This window comes from Prenolepis imparis, unplaced genomic scaffold, assembly GCF_030444845.1.
Source record: "Prenolepis imparis isolate NDT839.2.m4 unplaced genomic scaffold, iyPreImpa1.0 SCAF_15, whole genome shotgun sequence".
Lineage (NCBI taxonomy): Eukaryota > Metazoa > Arthropoda > Insecta > Hymenoptera > Formicidae > Prenolepis > Prenolepis imparis.
The window spans coordinates 7,444,833-7,452,007 of record NW_028141173.1 but is presented as its reverse complement, the minus strand read 5'-3'; the positions used below and the strand labels follow the sequence as shown (position 1 = coordinate 7,452,007).

The 7,175-nt window shown below is 32.2% G+C and overlaps 1 non-coding gene across 1 annotated transcript; it reads right to left on the bottom strand.

The window, feature by feature from the left end:
• Nucleotides 1–2,870: 2,870 nt before the first annotated feature.
• On the bottom strand, nucleotides 2,871–2,944 carry Trnas-gga (transfer RNA serine (anticodon GGA)). Its single transcript has one exon. It is a non-coding gene; the product is annotated as a tRNA-Ser (tRNA).
• Between the last annotated feature and the right edge of the window lie 4,231 nt (nucleotides 2,945–7,175).

Genomic DNA, 7,175 nt, shown 5'->3' with positions numbered 1-7,175 from the left:
ACATTTTTCTGAAGGACGCTTTTCAAGATCATTTGAAGATTTATGAAGAAGGTGTATTATGAAAAATTTATGTTCTCTTAAATGGAACTACTATGTTTTCGTAATATGAATCGATTCCTCGTAATTTTCGGCATAAAAAGTTATAAGATGGCCAAAAAATGAATAGTTTATGAAATATTTTATACTTAAGTTTAACATAATTTTACATAAACTGTAAAATAATTCGTAAAATATTTATTGTTCGACGATCTTACCTCAATATTTTTATGCATGAAATAATGAAAGGAATCAATTGGTGTAAAAAAAACACAGTTGTTTGTAAGAAAATATCTGTAGTTGCTAGTTGCAGATTATAATTACTGTTACTTATTAAATTAATTCAGAGTTATTTAATTTTATAAATAATTTTTCACGTGTAAATAAATATAATGATAATAAATTCATACACGTAAATAATATAATATTGATGGTATTGTAACAATAATTACAAAATATTTAAATTATGTTAAATTCGTTATATTAAAATTAGAATAAACATTTAATCTCGATATAACAATCACAATCGATATTAAATCGAGATCCATTTATTTTGAAAATCTTATTTTCCACAAACTTCTCGAACCTACCTCTACTCGCACATTTAACTTATCGATTTCACGACATGACGTGCGACAGTCGCGCCGGTCGTAAAACGCATTTAGGGATATCTCCATGAATCCTGTGCTCCACGGCAGGCGCATAGCGGTCTTAATTAATTCGATCCTGCAGCCTTCCGTAGCCCTATGCCATTTCCATCGTCGTCGAGAGCATGGTCGTCCGGTGGAGGGTAGGGGAAAAGGGGTTCTGCGCGCCGCGGGCAACGAAAGGAAATTGGCTCGGTTCGGAGACATCCTGCCTGGACGGGGAGCAGTCCTTAATACTGTAAAGTAAGTTTAATGGAGGATGCAGTATCTCTCGCGCGCCGACACCTACTAACAATAAGTGTTAAAAAATATTGCACATCGTTAAACATTTTAAATAACATAATAATCAATATTCATATATATACAAATCATGTTTAAATGTTTGACCGCATTCAGACTTAATTATTTAAACATTAATAATAATAACAATAATAACAATAATAATAATAATAATAATAATAATAATAAAATAGGTGAAAAAGATTTCTCGATTTACTATGCTGTTTAAGTATATTAAAATCAAATAATGATGAAAGAAATCAGTAAACAGATCACTTGATAGTCTTTTTTTAACAATGCGTTTTTGTTTGATATATCATATTAATAATATAATTACAAATTAATTCTTGGAATAACATGCGGCCTCGCGTGGAAGTCGCGGACTGATAGGCAAAGGTCTTAGGTTCGATTCCGGTTCGATTCTAAACATCCCATGTCTCTTCAGAGATTTTTGGAAAAGGATTGTGGAAAGAGGAGAAGACAATTAAGAAGAGGAAAGAAGGATGAGGAGGAAGGAGAGATGGGAGAGAGGAGGGAAAGAAGGATTATACATAAACGCGTAAGGTCGCTTATTTTCAGGGTCAGGTTAGAAAGAATTAAAGAGATATTATAAAAGGTTCGGATACGCTGTTTGCAAAAAAAGTGCCTTTGTAACTCCAAGGAGATCAAATAAACGTTATAATTAATTCTTTATATATATATATATATTAATTAATAAACAATAATTTTAATTAATTAATAATAATTTTGGTATGAGTGAATATGAGCCATTTTAATTACACCACAAACGAAAAATCATATATGTATTATAATAAGACTATATTGCCAGTTCTCGTGGGTGGAAGGGTCACCGATGAAGTGAGACAGAAAAAGTTACTTTGTCTGTTGTGCGCAAGGTGTTGTGCGCAGGCGGTTAAATATGAAACTAAATTATATAGCACAATTTACCCATCGTTATAAAAAAACTATAGTATATTTTAATAATAGTATAGAAAAATTTTCTTAAATTTTTAAAAATATATTAAATTAATAAATTTCCGACAGTTTAATCTCTAAATACTCGAAATAGCGTGCTTTGGCATGTGAGTTAGCATCCCTACTTTCTTTTATTGAGAGAATGTCGCGCATGCGTATAACGAACAAAGTCTGCCAGACAAAGAGAATGATATCATCTGCACCTTTGACTATATAAATATGGACTACTAGTGCTAGCTTATATCGAAATCCAAGACCTGTTGCGACATCAATGACCAAGTGGTGAACAGAGGAATTAATCCTTGTAAAGAGAAGCTTTGCTACAAGTTTGCTACCGTGTTATTTACGTATTATTTACGTATTTTTATTTTATTCGATATAAGATGATTATATATTGTTTCATAGAAGATTATAAATCGACGAAATATAAACGAAAATATGATGAAAATCATATCAACGAAACATTTTATGTTTTGGATTCTTAAGACACCCACGAGTAGATTTTTGTATACCATAATTTCAACAATTGAAAAAGTTTTTAACATGTACAAATTACAAAATAAATTAAAATGTAAAAATGTAAATATGCGGATTATAAATGATGTTTTTAGAAACTTAAATTTAAATGTAATTTTTACAAATTTTGAAACATATTTTAAAATTAGATATATTAGAAAACCATAAGTATGAATTAATTAAATTAATCATAAGAAATATTTTTTATTTAATCGGCTCTCAATATTAATAAATAATAAATAAATAAATGTGATCCGATGTTATAGATGTCGGCCAATAGAGCCAAGCGCGAAAATTAATTTCTAATTTTTCGGAACAGTATCTCTTGGTTTGAGATCACTGAGTTCCATTTGATTAATTATCAATCAACCTCGTACTTACAATGGAAAAATAGGCGAGAAAAATATAGGTCCGAAAAGTCGCTGAAGCGGGAATTGAACCCGCGTCTTTCGCTTTCCGGGCGACTGCTCTTACCACTAAGCTATTCAGACCCTTTCGATCCTATATTCTTCATTTGCCTTCTAAATAGATGTTTGTAAATAACGCCATGATTAGGCCCAGGCGTAAACTTAAGAAATATTTTTTATTTAGTCGACTCTCAATATTAATAAATAATAAATAAATAAATGTGATCTGATGTTATAGATGTCGGCCAATAGAGCCAAGCGCGAAAATTAATTTCTAATTTTTCGAGATACTGTTCCGAAAAATTAGAAATTAATTTTCGCGCTTGGCTCTATTGGCCGACATCTATAACATCAGATCACATTTATTTATTTATTATTTATTAAATTAATCATATTAGAATACTTAAAATTTTGTTAGATATATGTACAAAAACCGTTTCGTTTAAGGGACAGTAGATTATATGAATAAATATTGTATTTTACGATTTTTATGATTTTATATTTGTTTCCTCTTGTTTTTTATCATTATCTCTTATTTATTCTAATAATAATATTATAATGTATTTTATTTTTATCTTTGACTCAAAGATTTCGTTGAATATAACCTTGATGTGTTTAAAATTCCTACTTTTTGGTCATCGGGGCGGGGCCTAACTCTCGCAATATATCGCAATATATCGAATCAATGTTGGATTCTTCCTTTAGCATTGTCCATATAAGAAAAGTGGGGGTAACTGGCAGTCCATATTTATATAGTCAAAGATCTGCACCGTGATGTTTTCGACCTTTTTCCCATCCAACTGGCAATATAGTCTTATTACATATATGCCAAAAACTAACACAGGACTTATCAAAGGTGATTTAATGTTTATATTCGTAAGCATGGTAACAGAAAAGGTTGTATCTTTATAACTGTCCAGAATAGGACACATGTTTATATAAACTTCATTCATATAAACTTTTATATAAACTTTTTTGTTTAAAATAATGTGTACAATCGTGTCCTAGAATGCTGACTATTCCTTCTAAAACACCCTGTATATATATAACACCTATATATATATGTGTATATATAAAAGTGTGTGTAGGGGGAGGCAGTTCGGATGGAATCCGAACGATAAAGAAATTTTGCGAATTTGAGAACTCACACATGTGCCAAAGAGGCAAGGTATAATACGGAGGATGTAAAGTGATGAAACGGTGTGATCGCTGGCGGATAAAATGAAGGTGGTGCAGAAAAAAGAGGGCGAATAAGAGAGAACCGAGGGAGCACGATAGAGGCTGAATCAGACAGCTTAGGGGAAGCGGAAAAAGGGGAGCTCATCAGACGCGTCAGTTGCCTCTGGCGCCGCGCTTTATTCCCTCAAACTCTCCTCCCTTTCCAGAGTCTCTAGAGTCTTTTTCGCGTCCCTTCCTTGTCGGTGCTCCTTTATTTCCGCCTCCACCCCTGCTCTCCCTTTTTCTATATTTAGTCCGACATTTTGTAACATTCTCTAGGAAAGTGCGCAATTTTGTTGTCGTTTAACCAAGCGGCGTATTTCAAATGTATTCTAATATCTATTTTTAATCAAAGTTTTCTGTGATTAAATACTGTGTAGGCTACAGTGTGTTCTAGAGGCATCTGATTTAAATATATATTATTATAGTTTAAGTATTTTTATGAAAGCACTTGAGAAAAATATAATTTATTATCTAGTTGTATCCCTTAGGGTCATTCCACAATAGGTTGCAAATGCCCTCGTTGCCAGGTGACAATTGCGGATTGACCAATCAGAGCAAAGCTACTTGTCAGCTGATTGGTCAATCCGCAATTGTCAACTGGCAACGAGTGCATTTGCAACCTATTGTGGAATGACCCTAAGGTTTAATGAGAATTCTTTCCATCACTTAATGTAACTCAAAAACTATATTAATGTCTCGATATATTTTTATTAAACAATCATACTAACCCTCAGGCCTACCGCTTATTTTACTTACGTTCACACACTGCTGGGTCTGAGAGACTCTGTGCATTTTCAATTATTTATATCTCGGATTGTATTGCATCGATTAAAATAAATTTTTTTTTCCAATCGATACGCCAAAGATTAAAGAATAATACTGTGCAATTCAAATTACTTTAAATGTTTTTACAACAAAGATATTTGTAAAAATACAAAATAAGAAAATTTCAATTTTCGCAAGAAACGGACTTTTTTCAAAAAATTGTATCTTTTTTGCAAAAAAAGATAGAATGGTTTAATTACGGTGAAATGAAAAGATCTTGATTTGAACTTTATGAAAAAAAATACGCCAGAACAATTTGTTTCAAAAAGTATAATTATTTTGCATAGTGAAAACCGAAATTTTTACATTTGCTCAGTGATGTTTTTGACATCATTCTGATTATTCATTTCATTTAAAAAACTGCAACTAATTGACTCTGGCATTTAATAAGTTTTGTTAACATAATGTATGCAATAGCAATAACTAATGAAAAATAAATAGTTTTAATATTTTTGCACAAAAATTGAGCTTAAAATTATATTGAGCTTGCTTTCGTTAGACGCTTTTATAATAAAGGTTTGATTAAATTGAATATTAGATCAAACATGAATGTCTGACGGATTTTTTGGGGTTTTCTTTTCGAAAGATACATAAAATTAATTAATTAATAATGAATTTGATAATATTTACTCAAATTTAATTTTTTCTTTTGTGTCGATTTTCTAACGTTCGTATACTGCTGGGTCTGTCAGACCCTGTTTTCAAGTTTCGACACTGTTTGCTCGAACACTGTATACGAAATCAGGCGGCTTTATAGCGGAGTACATAGTGGGACCCTCCAAATTTTTTCCCTCCCTTGACCAGCACAAAAATGGCGCCTTTGAAAAACGCACAGGGTCTCACAGACCCAGCGGTGTTCCTGAGGATGATTGACTAATTTATAGAAGTTTAATCCTTATTTACGATTAAATGTAGAGATAATGTGGGGTGATTATATAATAAAATACGCGCTTCTTGTATATATCATTTGTCGTAATTCATCTTTCTCAGAATTTAGCAGATAGATTAAAATGATTGCACAATACCATCTTGCAAAATTTCTACATCGAGAGAGATCAGACTTGATTTTTTATCATCAAAATTTTTATAATTATCATTAATGTACATAGTTTTAAAAAAACTAGGTATACTTTTTTCTATTTTAGCCAAGTCTCACAAAAATCCGGTTATAATAGAATTGATATTTTTTCTAATATATAAAAGGCGTTCAAATTTCTGAGAGATCTCTTTTCTCTTCATCAACAGGAAAAAGATCCAGAATCTCCTCTCTCATCTTACTCGCGCCGATAAATCACCGCGGGCGACGTCGTAAACGCGGCGTAAGATCAAAGTGCAATCTAATCCGCGTAATGGCCGGAATATTAGGATGGCCCGTCGGGCCTTTACGGCATTCGTAGACGCGGCGGTAATTAAGTGGTGTGAATTTCCTGCCTCGTTGATCTCTCTCAACACACTTGATCTAACGGGACGCTAATTATTCTTGACCACGCGTTCACTTTTTCACGCTCTCACTCTTTCTCACAAATTTTACCTTTCTGTTCTTTGTGTATCAATCGGAGTTATACTGTAATAACCGAGTGTGCAACAAGCATGTTCAAAGAGAAGAAACATCCGTTGTGTCACGAAACATGCTTACGACGATGTCTCTTCTGGTTTCAATCTCTGGTATCATATCATAAAATTCCTCTATAAGTTAAATCTTATTGTTTTTTTTAAATATAAATAACAAATATGAGATATATATCAGTAATGTATGCACTGTTTTGTTGCATAATTTTAATTTTTTAAACAATTTCGTAATTACCTCTTAGAACTTCCCATCTTCCTGGACGAAGAACATCTTTAAGTAAATTTTATAGACCTCTAGTATAGTGAAGTTTTTTCTCTTAAGGGAATTATATAGAGACTGGAATAAGTGAAAATCTAATAATGTTGGGTCAGGTGAATATGGTAGATGTGGTAGAACATTCCAGCCAAGCCACAATTTTTGTCGGGTTTGCAAAGAGCAGGAGATATAAGGTGTGGCGTTATATCCTAATGAAGGACGATTCATTTCATTTTCAATTGGCCAACTATGGACACTTTGATTGTTGCTTTTAATCAGTCTAATTGAGAGCAGTATTTACCTGAATCAATCGTTTTGTTGGGCGAATGATTTTTTTAAAATCTCATCAAACACAAAACATGATTTTTTCGAATGATCGATTTTTAAAGTCGTTAATGGTGGTTTATTGCACTTAAATCATGATCTTTTTCGCTTCACATTGTT